The following is a 16,502-nucleotide window of genomic DNA, read 5'->3' as shown; positions in this document are numbered from 1 at the left end:
CAAGCTGCAAATGAAACAGGAATTAACAACTGCAAACCACAGGCGAGCATGCGACTATAACGTGCCCCTTGTGCAGGTGCAGAGGCTCAAGACGTTTTCTGTGTTTTCTCTGGAATAAAGTACATTTTGAAGACAGATGACATTACTACTCTTCACAGGTAAAGGATGCCAGTTTTCCCTTTCAAGCCGATTTAGTCTGTGCCATGTAGAACTTTAGTCACCATGATGCCCTCTGACCCGATGAGCCAGAGAACTGAAGCAACCGATCACTGTTACTCATGGATGTTAGTCTCCATCTTAACCAAAGTCATCCATTTGAGCCAATAGTCCCCATAGCTACAGATCTAAGGGAATACTGGAGGTGTCAAAATGTGTTTCATGGTGGTAATTCTACACGTCTTAGTTATTATATTATATATTGTATGTCCAAGACCTGACATTCTCACCAACTGAAAAAAAAAAATGTCACGCCACTGGGATTTCCAAGTTTTTAATATTGATGAACTATCTTTAAAGGAGACTTTACATTGGATTTTTATGACTTAACCTGCGTACCCCTCCTCCAATTTGTGCTGCTCCACTGATTCAGGAACAGTTCCACTTTTTCTTCTGTGCCTCTCTGTTCCAAAGTCAAGCCACCCTTTAATGAAGATGCAAATTTTCCCTTCAACAACCTGCAGGTATACCACAGTGCGTCTCTGTGGATGCGGCTGTATTTTGATTGGCCAGCGTCAGAGGACAAAAAGTAAAAGCCCACAGAGAAGCTCGGTGCTACACGCCCAGTTTATTGAAGGGGAAATTTGCATCTTTCTTACCAGGGGGCAAAACACTGGAACAGAGGGGCACAGAAAAAAAAAAATAAATGACTGTTCCAGAATCAGTGGAGAAGAACAAATTGTAGGAGGTACTTTTAACCCCTTAGTGACAGGGACAATTTTTTAAAAATCTGACATGTGTCTCTTTATACAGTAATAACTCTGGAATGCTTCAACATATCCCAGGGATGCAGAGACTGTTTTTCGTGACACATTACACTTTATGATAATGGTAAATTTAGGTTGCCACGTTTTGCATTTTTTTAATAAATATGATCGGAAATTTGACAAAAGTAAAAAAAAAAAAAAAAAAAAAAAAAAAAAAAATTGCAATTTTCAAACTTTGAATGATTATTCCTTTAATCCAGTCATACCATACAAAAACAATAATAAATGACATTTCCCTCATATTGGCTATACATAAGCACCATTTGTAAAATGTTATTTTATTTTGTTAGCATTTTAGAAGGTTTACAAAATGAAGCAGTAATTTTTCAAGGAAGTTTACAAAACTTATTTTTATGGGGACCTATTCAGTTTTGAAGTGACTTTGGGAGTCCTATATATTGATACCATTTTAAAAATGGCACCCCTCAATGTATTCAAAATTGCTTTCAGGTAGCTCATTAACCATTCATGTTCTATTCAGGAATGACCGTAATACAAAGTGGCATAACAGGAATGAAGAAGTTTATTTTTACCACCTAAATTTTGAAAACTTCTAAACAGGCCGCTATAGCCGGCACACTCTAAGGCGCTATTGAGCCGTGAACTGCAATGGCAACTATCAGGACTACACGATCAAGATCTCATGGTGTCAATTTATCAGACACATGTGGTTGGTCAAGCAATTATGTTTTCAATGGGGAGAGAGGAGAAAGCAGAAGCTAGATACCTTTGACAGAGGGCTATCTCCACTGAAAACAGTGAGTCAGTCAGCTGTGCTTAAATTTGCGGGCTAAGCCAACTTTCATCTAATGTGTATGGAGGTCTTTTGGGTAGGGTAAAATATAAGAGGGAGGGGTTTTGACTCCCCCAATATAGTCACCTGTTTATTAAAAGGGGTTGTGGTGCTCCAGTGAGCATCACGTCCTCTCCATTATTTATTAGGCCTGTACATTTTGTAGCACTGGTGTCTGATCCTAGTGGTCAGCATCACTCAGGAGGATCAGACTGTGCTGCAATGCCAGGCAAAGTCACTACCCCAATGGTTGGTGCTGTGCCAATATACCAACAGAAGAGAAGCAGCACGTAAGCGACCGTTACACATAGCGATGTCGCTAGATGTGATACTTACCTCCGACCGGCTCCCCCGTTGGTTATCGCTGATCGAGCGAGAAGGTCCTGGACCATTTCTCGTCGGGCGCTTCCTGCTGGGCTTCCTGTGGCGCCGACAAGCGACGCGTGGACGCAGGCGGGAGGACGTCAGGATCGTCGCGTCTGACAGGCAAGTAGCGACCCCCGACCGCTGCTATGTCTCTGGTGAGATCTGCCTGTGTGGCAGCTCACTAGCGACCACTTAGCGATGCACCAGCGATCCATATCTTTGTCGGGATCGCTCGTGCATCGCTAAGTGTAACGGTACCCTTATAGTAAAGCACTGCAAGGAGTAAAGGGGGTTTTACACATAGCGATATCGCTAGCAATATCGCTAAAGCGTCTCCGATTTTGTGATGCAGCAGCGATATTGCTAGCGATATCGCTATGTGTGATACTTACCTCCGACCGGCTCCCCCGCTGTCTGTCGCTGATCGCACGAGATCGGCCAGGTCAATTTCTCGTCGGGCGCTTCCTGCTGGCGCCGACGAGCGATGTGTGGACGCGGGCGGGAGGACGTCAGCATCGCTGCGTGTGAAAGGTAAGTAACGACCGCAGCTGCGTCGCTGTGAGATCTGCCTGTTTGGCAGCTCACTAGCGACCATTTAGCGATGCACCAGTGATCCTGACCGGGTCGTATCGTTGTCGGGATCGATGGTGCATCGCTAAATGTAACGGGGCCTTAAGACTCCCACTAATTGGATATTGAAGGCCAATCCTAAGGAAAGATCAACAATATCACAGCATCCCATAAAACAGCCAGCAATCCCAATTAAAAAGACAGTTTTACAAACGGAGCCAACATTTTGGCAGAGAACACCGTTACCTTAATTGTTTCTGTAAATTTTCCCATTGACTTGAACAGGTAAAGTATGGCATTGAAAAGTCTGATTGCAGTTTGATAGAAACTGTTCTAGTTTCATTTTAAAACCATTGCAAATTAAACATCGAGTATGTTCAAATGTAGCAAAAAAAAAAAAAAGTGAAAATTCTCCACCCAGAATTGTGGGTGGAAGATGAACGATAGTAGAAAGAGGATATCTAAACAAAACATGTCCACGTGTTGCGAGAAAAAAAAATACAAGGCACGTCTATTATGTCTGCGGATTCTACCCTCTGTGACGTGAAGATTAAATCGGTGGCAGAATCTGCAATGGGTTTTTCCCATCAAGTCTTTAGCCCTGACTTAATAATCCAAAGAGTAAAAAGTTTTGAAAGGAGAAATTAAAAAAAAAAAAAAAAGTTAAGAAATCTGGTAAAACTGGCAAACAACACTGGAAATACAAGCTGTAAAAGGCTATATCGTACACTTATAACAGGTACAGGACAATTGTACTACCTTGATAGGACTATACTGGGAGACATATCATTACCAGTATACACGTTATGGATCACTTATGGTCAAAATTTAAAAATAGAATAAACAGGTAGTGGCAAAACCCACCAAGTGAAATGCAGTGTGGGATCACTAATTTATTACAGTTATTACATGGAAAAAGAAAAAGAAAATTATGTAATAAAATACATAAAAAGGGAATGTTATCTAATGCATATAGTGGTGAAACCTTGTCTGTGATGATAATGAGACTACGGAAATGTCTTACAGAAAAACAGGAAGTATAAATCTAGTATTAGCCTAAGTGTCCTATGTATTTTTTTTCTCTTCAATATATAAAATTGATACGGGAATCTGTAGCAAAAATGTAAAAAATGTTTTTAGACATAAGATAAAGACCCAATTTAAACAAATAGGCCATTTGGTAATGACACATTCCCTTAAATATGGCATATGACACCCATATTTTCCATTAGGGAATTTAGATGTCGGAGGATACATCTTTTTGGGACTGATGCAGAATACAAAACTCACTGAAGTTGAGTATTTAGTACTAAAAGGGCCACAGATTTGCTGAAGCTTTTACCCTTTCACTGCATTACTAATCTGCATCGCAGGTCAATTTACGATGTGTTTTTTTTCTTCTTCAGAGTGCAAGTTATCCAGGTTGCGCACAATTCTGCATTGTGAGGTGAGTGGGGCAGGTGACGTTACAACTACCGGTTGTGATGTGTGCATTATCTGCAGATATGGAGCACCTTTCCTTCTAGAGACTCATAAGACCGACCGATGGACGGCAAATTAAAATAAACTTTAAGACGATCTCTTATCGAAAGAGAATGTAATGCGCTGGAATTTCCAAGGCTAAAAACATCCTGAATCATCTGGTGCTGACTGAAGGGGAACCTAGGGAATATGACAGCCAGAAATAGTCCTTCATAGTACAGTGAGCAAATCTATTTGGGTGGTTATTTTGAATGGCTGCTATATTTTACTCATTCATTGGATACTATATCTGCTACAGTAACACTATAAACAGCATCCAGTTTAGAAAAAAAAAAAAAAAAATTCCTATAGGATGCGTGCCAGCCCTTCTAATCTGAGGCGGGCCTCTGGCGCAGACGTCTATTTACTGAGCACACACGTGCCACTGGTGCTACAAATAAAGGGTGGAAAAAACACTTAACCCAGTGGTTCCTCCTCTAACACGCTACGTGAGCCAAGCAAATAAGCTATATATACACGGCAGGGACTATTCTTACTTCCATCTCATACTTTTTATTATCTATCCTGCTCTTTCTAATACATTACAAGGGAAGATAGATTGCAACATGTCTAGAGAACAGAAGAATAAGCATCAGATATTTGCAGCAGATGCCTCAATGAAGTGTATTTATTTAGTTTCCATCTTCTGTGTACGCTACTCAAGTGCAAGCACACTCACAGAAACCTTACTTGGATTTGGAGCTTTTGGGGTGGGGTGGTGTTGGGGGAATAAATGTTAACGATTATTTAAAAAATAAATAAATAAATCTGTACGATAGCAATGAAAACAAAAACAAAACATACTGTACTTTACATATTTTGTCATTTCCCCAACTCTCACACTCCCATGAAAAAACCAACATATAAGTTTATAATTTCCAACAAGCCATAACCGCTGTAGAAACGGTGAAGATTGGCCACATTATCGACATGCTGTGGATTTGGAAATCTGCAGCCTCGGATAGACATTCTCCGCAGCACATGGATGATATTTTGCGAGATCTCATTCACATCGCCAATAATTTAAAGCACTGCTGATTTTCCACATCCAAAGTGGGCACATATATTTTGGGGGTTATCACTATATTCACAAAAGATAATTAAAATTTACCAGGATCACGTGCCACTGTGCCAATAGCCATATTATGTGACTTGAGACTCACTGTACGTCAGAATTTGGGTTTTGTTTTTTTGAGTCGGTAAAATATATATTTTCTTAGGACGTGAAAAATCTCTTTAAGGCTGTGTGCCCACGTTGCGTTTAAGCGTTTTTGATGCGTTTTTCGGGGTCAAACTGCATCAAAAACTCTTGAAAGAAGCATCCCATTCATTTTGACCTTTTTGTGCCAATGGATGCGTTTTTTACCGCTAAGCTTAGCAGTAAAAAACGCAGCATGTTCATTAACTTCCGCTTAGGTCCGCGTTTTTGGCTATTTCCTATAGTCCAAAAGACGCGCGGAAAAAAAAATTAAATAAATAAAAAAAATCGCATCAAAAACGCGCTGTTTTTGCGCAAAAACGTGCATTTTCTGGGAAGGAGACCCGTTTCCTGAGCGTTTAAAACACTAACGTGGGCACATAGCCTAAAGGCGAGTGCACACAGTGCGGATTCAGCTGCAGATTTTTACGCGCGGATTTGCGGGTAAATCTGCAGGTAAAATGATCCGCAGCATGCGCACTGCGGTTTTTAAAAGCCATTGGATAACATTGTACTGTACTCTGCTTGCGGATTCACAGAGGCGGATCCGCAGCATAATCCGCAACGTGTGCACATACCCTAGGCTGAGTGCAGACGGACTTTTTAGCCCTGCAGATTTTTCCGCGCAGAATGGAAGAAATCCGCAGGTCAAATGACCTGCATTTTTCCTGCGGATTTCTTCCATTTTTCCTGCGGTTTTATTGCGGTTTTTGTGCGGTTTTCCACTGAGATTTTCCCCCTGCGGATTTGGTGACAGGGGAGATGGAAAACCGCACAAAAGAAGTAACATGCTGCGGATTTTGTACCGCAGGAAAACCGCGCGTCTGCACAGCGGTTTTTTTTTTTTCATTGATTTTAAGGCTACTGTACATCACAATGCGGATATGCAACGTTTCTGCGCGGTAAAATCCGCTGCGGATCCACTGCAAATCTGCATCGTGTGCACACAGCCTTACTTTACTAAGGTCTAATATAGAGAAAGAGCCAAGAGCACAAATGTTTTTGTTTAAGAAAACATGTAATAAGTGTAACATAACCCTGAAGGACTGTCCACATGGGACATAGTCTTTATGGATTTTCAACAGTGAATCGACAGTGGCAAAATGCACAGGAAAAATAAATAAATTAATTGCAGGATCCTTACGGCTTTAGTACCCTTGCACGCCTCCAACAAAATTACAACTTTGTCCCGCAAAAAAAACTAAATATGTGATATGGCTCTGTCAACAAGAAACTTATGGCTCTTGGAAGAATAAGAGGGAAAAAACGTTATCGCAAAAACAAAAAATTAGCTGTGGTAGGAAGGGTTAATTAAGGTAGCTGGGCTTAAAAACAAGCAAACACATTACTTCTCAGTACCAAGCCTCAGTAAAATCGTTATAACCACAAAACACCATTGGATACGTATCCACGACAGTGAACTGGTACAAACACTGATCGTGGGAATGAGAAGCCATGATGCTTTTGCTCCTGTGGCTTACAGGGCTTGTAATACATGCTGGCTTTTACAGGCTCACATTCAACTTTGATGTGGTCTGTAATCATAAATCAGCTGAGAGGAGCTCAGCAAAAAGTTACAAACTCTCCTCTCAGAGAATCGGAGCAAGCTCACTCAGGGATCCTCATCTAACTCATGCTGCACACAGAAGGCAAATGGTGCAACAATTTTAATGAAAACCTAATGCAAGAATTATATTTAGTCCAAAACGCATGCATTTAAGACAAAAATAATTATCCTCTCAATGGTGGACAAACTTATTTAATGGCGTTTTTTTAAATAACTATTTTAAGATAAATATTCCTAGATTTAGTTCTCAAAAAAAAAAAAAATATACAAACCTAAAAAACAATAAAATGTGCCATTACTCTCATTGTGCAGATCCAGCCCTGGACTCTGTTCACATCTGAGGATGTGAGTTATGCTTCCCTATCCATTTTAGGACACAAAAACTGAAACCAGCCAGAGCCCACCATTATAATCAAAGGGGCTCTTTGCTTGTGATAGGATATGACAAATGTCTAAGCCCAAAACATTGAGAACAAAGGATCTGGCATGTTGAGGACCAAAATGGAAGATAGACACCTACCGAAGAGGCCTAAGTGATTATTACAGAAGTAATTTCTATATCACAAAGCAGCTTTTTAGGAAATAGTGGAAAATTTTTATACCGATGTCCCAAAGTGGAGACATTTCTCTCAGACAAGAAACTAACTTCCAGTGGGCATTTTTACTATCCGATCACCAAATCACGTGCAGCTGACTATTATGCGATCACCAAAGGGTTAACCCACAAATGTCATGATGGAAGCTTCTTCAATTGATCCCAGCTATTAAATCTGTTTATCAAATGTGTTTACCCGCTGCCGTTGTCCCCAAAGACGTGACTGTGGTAGTGATGGAGAGGAGAACATCTGGATGCACCTCTAGGTGACTACACGAGGCAGCATTGGGAGCACAGTCACCCAATTAAACAGTTTGTTTGGCGGTCACATTATTAATGAGACTCTGAATACCGCCGCGACTCAGACAGATGCTGCAAGAGCAAATGTGAGACTGTATTAACGCTCACTAACGATGCACTTCTTTTTTGCCTGCCCCAGCTTTTCTTGCACACGCTTTCGATATTTCTGGCCTGTAGTGTTAAAACACTTCACAAAAAACATACTTGGTAACCAAGACATGAATAACACAATAGTAAAGGTTCACGACACGTTATATGCTTGTGTTCAGGGCTCAGCTCCTGATATACACATCAAGATGGAGGCCAAGAAGACACTACTGTCCTACCTCGGGTTAACAGAACCCTATGGAGAACAACGGTGTCCTGTCAGCCTCCATCGGGCCACTATACGTCAGTCTATTACAAAAGAAGAAGGTATGAATTAGTGCAATAGACGACATTATTACATACAGGAATAGAAAAAAAAAAAAACACAATACATATACATTATTTTACATGGCGGCTTAGGGTGACGATTGCCATAGTATGGCATAGTTTGGGAACTATTCCTGGCATATTCGTCAACTGGAAGCCATAAACGGGATGTGATCAGGACCTGATAGACTACTCATATTATGGAAAAGCATTGGAGATCAGAGTAGGTGTATGAAAGAAATCAGATTACATGGAGGCACATTCACAAGGTCCCTAAGGCTCATGTGTACAGCTGTACTATGGACACGTAATATACCACCTACAGAAATGGAATGGTCCTTACTGTATTTCTATGAGTGTCTCCTTTCATATGGAGGCTTTTCTCATTGATTTTTACAGCGTTGCATGTCCAATAACATGCCGTAATACTAGGTATTCTTCCCTATATGCAACATGCAGCCATATAAAGGGGCACAAACTGCTTACGGCCTGGAACAGAACTGGCACAATAAATGCTTTGTACACAGCAACTGAAGGACAAATCATTTTTTCCAACCAAAATAGAGCAAAATTTTACACATTTTCAGAAACTTCTTAAATGCAATAGTGCCCCATAGAAAATAAAAATATGATGAATACTCACCTCCAGCACCGGTGCGTTGATAACATTATTATGTCACATGAGCACTGCAACCCAACAGAGGCCACTAACAGGCTGCAGAGCTCACAAATCCCTGGGAAGAAAGTCAGGTGTCCAATGGGAGAGAGTGCCACAGGCCATTAATGGCCAATGATAGGCTGCAGGGCTCACGTGACAATGTCACGGTAGCTCTGGGAGACTCTGCGCTGACAACAACGACGCCAGAGCAGAGGGAGTATAGGGTATTTTTATTTTAAGCTGAAGAACATAGTATTTAGGAAGGAAGGGGTTGTCCAAGAAGTAAATAAAAGGCAAATTCATAAGGACTAATTCAGATGTCAGAGTTTTTCTTGTACACAAAAAATAGACAATTTTCAACAGTGTTTACCGATCTTCATCAGTGATTGGTTAGCTTTTTAGTTTTTCCCATCAGTGTTTCAGTTTTTCCCATAAACAAAAAAAAAATAAATAAAACTGAAGAGATAAACATGAACAGCACATGGATGGCAGCGTCTGGTATAAGGGACGGACTAGTATAGGTAAATGTAATCAATGACCCGCCGCTGTCCGGTCCGCTGGGCGGGGCTTATTCACCTGCTCCCCCCCTCCCTGTCTTGCTCTATGTATTTCTTCTTGTGTAGGGAGGGGGGGGAGCAGGTGAATAAGCCCCGCCCGGCGGACCAGACAGCGGCAGTTTACATACATCTGAACTGATATAAAAAAGGTATTTATGCATGAAAGGTGCGGGGTCAGGGGGAAGCAAAAGTACTAAGAGACTCCTTATGTGACACACAATTGAATGATATCATTATATGATATCTCAAAAAAGGGCTGACAGATTCCCTTTAAAAGAACAATTATCATTAAGAGACGCAGACTTTCAATCTGACACGATCGCATCTACATGTCGTGACAGGGGGACGTCACGACAAGGATGGGGGACGTCAGTCACTCCAGGGATGGCAACTCTTGTCCTGGGGGGACACAATCCGGCAGACTGTCTGACACTCCAGGAGACAGTCAGTAAGAGCTGACAGGTATCAATATAACACCCAGAAAGTTACATTACCGATATGTACGGCTCTACCTGCAGCCACGGGGGTTCTTACACTGGCAGTGGGTGACGATGCGGACCTCCACACCCGGTGTCACGTCACATCTCGCCCCAGCAGGTGGTGGAGCCACGTGAGCATAGTGTATACTGACGAGGAACGTACTGTACAGCACAAAGATGTATCTCACAGCGAGGTATAATATCCGAGGGTATCTAGTCTCCGCTGTCACGGTGAGGTATAATATCCGAGGGTATCTAGTCTCCGCTGTCACGGTGAGGTATAATATCCGAGGGTATCTAGTCTCCGCTGTCACGGTGAGGTATAATATCCGAGGGTATCTAGTCTCCGCTGTCACGGTGAGGTATAATATCCGAGGGCATCTAATCTCCGCTGTCACGGTGAGGTATAATATCCGAGGGCATCTAATCTCCGCTGTCACGGTGAGGTATAATATCCGAGGGCATCTAATCTCCGCTGTCACGGTGAGGTATAATATCCGAGGGCATCTAATCTCCGCTGTCACGGTGAGGTATAATATCCGAGGGCATCTAATCTCCGCTGTCACGGTGAGATATAATATCTGAGGGTATCTAATCTCCGCTGTCACGGTGAGGTATAATATCTGAGGGTATCTAATCTCCGCTGTCACGGTGAGATATAATATCTGAGGGTATCTAATCTCCGCTGTCACGGTGAGATATAATATCTGAGGGTATCTAGTCTCTGCTGTCACGGTGAGGTATAATGTCTGAGGGTATCTAGTCTCCGCTGTCACGGTGAGGTATAATGTCTGAGGGTATCTAGTCTCCGCTGTCACGGTGAGGTATAATGTCTGAGGGTATCTAATCTCCGCAGTCACGGTGAGGTACAATGTCTGAGGGTATCTAATCTCCGCTGTCACGGTGAGGTATAATGTCTGAGGGTATCTAATCTCCGCTGTCACGGTGAGATATAATATCCGAGGGTATCTAATCTCCGCTGTCACGGTGAGGTATAATATCCGAGGGCATCTAATCTCCGCTGTCACGGTGAGGTATAATATCCGAGGGCATCTAATCTCCGCTGTCACGGTGAGGTATAATATCCGAGGGCATCTAATCTCCGCTGTCACGGTGAGGTATAATATCCGAGGGCATCTAATCTCCGCTGTCACGGTGAGATATAATATCTGAGGGCATCTAATCTCCGCTGTCACGGTGAGGTATAATATCTGAGGGTATCTAATCTCCGCTGTCACGGTGAGATATAATATCTGAGGGTATCTAATCTCCGCTGTCACGGTGAGATATAATATCTGAGGGTATCTAGTCTCTGCTGTCACGGTGAGGTATAATGTCTGAGGGTATCTAGTCTCCGCTGTCACGGTGAGGTACAATGTCTGAGGGTATCTAATCTCTGCTGTCACGGTGAGGTATAATGTCTGAGGGTATCTAATCTCCGCTGTCACGGTGAGATATAATATCTGAGGGTATCTAATCTCCGCTGTCACGGTGAGGTATAATGTCTGAGGGTATCTAATCTCCGCTGTCACGGTGAGGTATAATATCTGAGGGTATCTAATCTCCGCTGTCACGGTGAGGTATAATATCTGAGGGTATCTAGTCTCCGCTGTCACGGTGAGGTATAATATCTGAGGGTATCTAATCTCCGCTGTCACGGTGAGGTATAATGTCTGAGGGTATCTAATCTCCGCTGCCACAGCCACATATGTAGGTGACAGGACAGGGGGCACCACATATGGGCAATAAAGTGTGGGAACCCCACCACAGCAAGTTTCCGGCTCCTGGATGTTGGGGGTCTGCTGCTATATAACAGGTAGCACAATTACTTCCCAGAAACCAGAGCTCCAGGCTACAAAAACAAATGACAGCACAGGAGCAGCGCCCCGACACTCCGTACTCACCAGTGTGCTGCCGGTGCGGTCACTGCCTCCAGCGCTGGCTCCGGTCCTCCTCCCGCTGGTACACACCCCGCACTGCCTCCGCACGGCCCTCACCTGCAGCGCACGGCTCTCAGCGGACTTCTTTTCGTCCACTTTCAACACCACACTAGATAATTTCTTCTTGGTGACACTCCGCCACAGCCGCTTCACCTCCTGGAACTCGGGGGTCTGAAGAGGGCGGATCACTCCGCGCCAAAGGCCCGGTTGATGACGTCACCGGCAGCTCAAAAGCCAGAACAGGCTAAAGGGAGATCACGTCGCCCTGTCACAGAACACGTCCCGTCTTTAGAGAGGCCACAGATAAACAACGCAGCCGTCACGGGATAAGGCGGGAGAGAAATGAGGTCGCTAGCCTTGACAGCTCGCACGTTGGATTCCTCTTGGCAACCGATGACGTCATCTGTCCCGTCGCCTCGGGCTATTGGCTAACACAAGTGACAGGAGACAAGAGGAGGGGCCGGTCAAATAGGGGAGTGATAGACGCGCAGCTTAGCCAATCATCATGCGGCGGAGGCGGGGATACGTGAGGTGTGGTGAATGTTGTTGTCAGCTGTAGGTGAGGCGTGCGCGGGGCGTGTGCTGCTCCGGACCGTCACAACCGGCGGAGCGCTGCGGCCAGCGGGCGGGGACCGGAGGCCGGTGTAGGGGAGCGTCTGTCCGGTGCCCTATGGCATTATAGTGGGAAATATAGCACGAATTAAAAATGTGCCTAGTTCCCACTTCTCCACCAGTTCTGTGACGCCCGATTGCTCTCTTTGGTCTGGACCCTGACTTTTGTCGGACACTCGGGGATCTCACGTAGATGAGGGGCCCTCTGCCTGGGACACAAGCTGCTCTGGAGGTCGCTGTGGCCCCTTCCCTCTTGGGCCCTTGCGTGGCTGACCAGGTAGCACCAATGTTGTGTTCCCTCCTGGTCCAAAGTATTCTGTGCCTCTCTGCCAGTGGCGGAACTAAGATATATGTATCCATAATGTCCATCATCCTGGTATATGGCCCTTATCCCGGGCCCCAGCCTGACATATATCCCACGTCTTGGTATATGGCCTCCATTCTGCCACTATTCTTTAATCTACAGGGTGGGCCATTTATATGGATACACCTAAATATAATGGGAATGGTTGGTGATATCAACTTCCTGTTTGTGGCACATTAGTATATGGGAGGGGGGAATCTTTTCAAGATGGATGGTGACCATGGTGGCCATTTTGAAGTCGGCCATTTTGGATCCAACTTTATTTTTTCCAATATGAAGATGGTTATGTGACACATCAAACTTATTGAGAAATTGACAAGAAAAACAATGTTGTGATTGGTTTTAATATATCTTTATTCTTTCATGAGTTATTTACAAGTTTATGACCACTTATAAAATGTGTTCAAAGTGCTGCCCATTGTGTTGGATTGTCAATGCAACCCTCTTCTCCCACTCTTGACATACTTATAGCAACACCGCAGAAGAAATGCTAGTCTAAGGGGGTCAGATTCCTTGTAGGAATGCTCGGACCTGACACCCATAATGTGGTGGTGCACCATCTTGTTGGAAAAACTCAGGGAATGTGAATTATACCACATGGATGACTATGGGCTGTGCATTATACTGCATGAAGAATTATGGGGAACAGTATAATACATGTATGACTATGGGCTGTGCAGTATACTACATGTATGACTATGGGCTGTGCAGTATACTATGTGTATGACTATGGGCTGTGCAGTTTACTACATGTATGACTATGGGCTGTGCAGTTTACTACATGTATGACTATGGGCTGTGCAGTATACTACATGTATGACTATGGGCTGTGCAGTTTACTACATGTATGACTATGGGCTGTGCAGTTTACTACATGTATGACTATGGGCTGTGCAGTATACTACTAATAATAATAATCTCTTTTTATATAGCGCTAACATATTCCGCAGCGCTTTACAGTTTGTACACCCTATGGGTCTGTGCGCTGCAATACACTTCAATTGAATGTACATCTTCGGATGCACATCCAGCTTAAGTTTGTGCTGGCATCGGTGGGCCCCTCATCCGCCGTGCCCGGTCGGAGCTGCAACCGCACTAGTTACAGCACTTCTCTCTACAGCGGCTTAATCTGAGCAATGCTTGACTACAATATTACAGGAATATTCCTGGAAGCCCCTCAACAATAGTGCTGATCGGGCAGGAGGAGGTGGTCAGACCTGTCCACAGGCTGCAGTCCAGCCCATTGTTTCAACTTCTAGTGATCACCCCAAACATTTTAAAGAGCTCGTCAGGGTAGCAGGACAGAGAAGTGGCGAGGAATCAGCAGGGGAATATGTGGTTTTAAAATTCCAAACGGCGCTAAGGCATGTTTCACACTTCCGTTTTTGTGTCCGCCAAACGGATCCGTTTCCGTTTTTTTGACGGAAACTGATGCAAACGGATCCGTTTTTAAAAAAAACGGATCCGTTTTTTTGACGGATCCGCGGTAACCACTAATGGAAGTCTATGGGACAAAAAAACGGATCCTGCAAAAAAATGGCGGATCCGTTTTTTTACGGAAACCAACGGATTTTGACGGATTTGAAAAAACGGAAGTGTGAAACAGGCCTAAGGGCAGAGAGGGGTGTGCACATACAGTATGAAAAAGGTGGGACCGGTGTTCCGATCAGGTCCCAAATAGATGATCGCGTAAATAATAACCGCTCAGTAGGTGAGTGCACAGAGTGTCACTCGCACACATTTACTAGTGGAAAGGAAATCTATGATATATATCAAGACAATGGCGCATCAAAGGTGACTCCAATTTGAATCACATATCCACAGGTAGTCAAGTGTTATTTCCAAGGGAATATCGCAGTCATTGATGATGTGGTGCATTGCTGCTTGTTACAGGGAAGTTTGAGACCTACAGTATAATATTAAATAATCCCTGGCATTGGATGAGAATAGAAGTAAAACACAAAAGCTCGGTCCGTGGTTGAGAACCAGTAATCTGCAGGAGGAGAAGGTCTTTTCCCTGCTGCTGCGTCACTGTATAGGAATTGCGTGAGGTTCGCTGTCTCTAGTCCTCATGAGAGATGAGAAGTGCGGTGGTGCACTGAACCTTTTATTGGATACCACAAGACCGCAAAAGCCTCCAGCTGGCCCGGGTGGTGGGTGTTGGCTGTTCGGTGTGTGAGACAATCAAGAAGCAGCAGCGCAGCCCCAGCCAGTTGCATGCGCTGGGAGGTTCACTGCCGATTGACCTGAGCGGTAATAAACCACTAGCAGATCGTGGTGAGTGACTTCACTCGAGTCCAAATGTAAGCCGGGCTGGTAAGCAGAACAATATCCGAGGCGTTTCAAAAGCTGCGGCTTTCTTCATCAGACTTCTATTCTCATCTGAAGTCCAGGGATCATTTAATATTATAGGTCTCAAACTTCCCTGTAACAAGCGGCAACGCACCTCATCACTGACCGCGATATTCCCTTGGGAATAACAATTGACTTTGTGGATACATGATTCAAATTGGAGTGACCTTTGATGCTCCATTATTGTATTGTAAGGGTTCCAATGGATTGTAATGAATAAGAAAATGCTCACACAAGAATTGAATTTACTAAATTATTGATTTACTTAATAAGTGATAAGATCAAATAATAAACAGTATAAAACTATAAATACATATGCATTAATCAGAAACAAGCATTATTCATACGTTACATTATTCAGATAGACGTCATCCTCCAGGAGCCAAAAGAGACTGAGCACATGTGTCCTGGTTCTTTTAAATGTCCAGCTAAAAGGTGTGTCCAGCCCCACCATGTGGGGAATGATGTCACAAGTCTATTGTGCATTGGCTATAAACACATCCCCTCAATACCTGTTTTAACCAGTATATAATACAGGAAGCTGGAGGGAGCCTCATGTGTGCCACATGGCAGAAATACAGCAAGCTGGAGGAGGGGCTTCGGAGCACAAGATAACATCCTTGGGAAAGTTAACACACCCAATCTAATTAGGGTAGTTGCCTTGAATATCAATGGTTCTTTGTTGATGGATAAACAAATGACCAGTAATTTACATTCCTTTATCTTAAGTAGGTTTCAGTGACCTTTTGCTTACCTCATCTCAGTGTATATTATATTAAACTGATTGAAACCATATAAAAATAACTCATAGTATACATTTATCTTGCTATATACTATATATTTCTTTCAAATGGGCCCCCCATGCCAAAATGCACGCACATCTCTGCTCCGTACACCTCGTACACGCGTGGCTCTGCTCCGTACACCTCGTACACGCGTGGCTCTGCTCCGTACACCTCGTACACGCGTGGCTCTGCTCCGTACACCTCGTACACGCGTGGCTCCGCTCTGTACACCTCGTGGACACGCGGCACCGCTACGCTCAACTCGTGGACATGCGGCTCCGCTACGCTCACCTCGTACACACGAGGCTCCGCTCACCTCGTACACACGCGGCTCCGCTCACCTCGTACACACGCGGCTCCGCTCACCTCGTAAACACGCGGCTCCGCTCACCTCGTAAACACGCGGCTCCGCTCACCTCACTTCGTACACACGCGGATCTGCTCCGTA

General features: G+C 43.9%; 1 protein-coding gene across 7 annotated transcripts in view; it reads right to left on the bottom strand.

Annotated features, from left to right (window-relative positions):
* MEF2A (myocyte enhancer factor 2A) overlaps nucleotides 1-12,334 on the bottom strand; it is a 206,480-nt gene extending 194,146 nt beyond the window's left edge. For 3 of the 7 annotated variants that reach the window (XM_073568783.1, XM_073568791.1, XM_073568788.1), the window contains exon 1: nucleotides 11,906-12,333. The gene's annotated coding sequence lies outside the window, so the exon portion shown is untranslated. Of the gene's footprint in view, nucleotides 1-11,905 lie in introns of all 7 variants that reach the window. The other 4 variants (XM_073568789.1, XM_073568793.1, XM_073568787.1 and 1 more) reach the window with 3 other exon arrangements.
* Nucleotides 12,335-16,502: the final 4,168 nt, after the last annotated feature.

Source organism: Dendrobates tinctorius, unplaced genomic scaffold (assembly GCF_039654945.1).
Source record: "Dendrobates tinctorius isolate UK_male_01 unplaced genomic scaffold, ASM3965494v1 ptg000022l, whole genome shotgun sequence".
Taxonomy (NCBI): domain Eukaryota; kingdom Metazoa; phylum Chordata; class Amphibia; order Anura; family Dendrobatidae; genus Dendrobates; species Dendrobates tinctorius.
The sequence above is the reverse complement of the archived record's forward strand: the minus strand, read 5'-3'. Positions and strand labels throughout refer to the sequence as shown.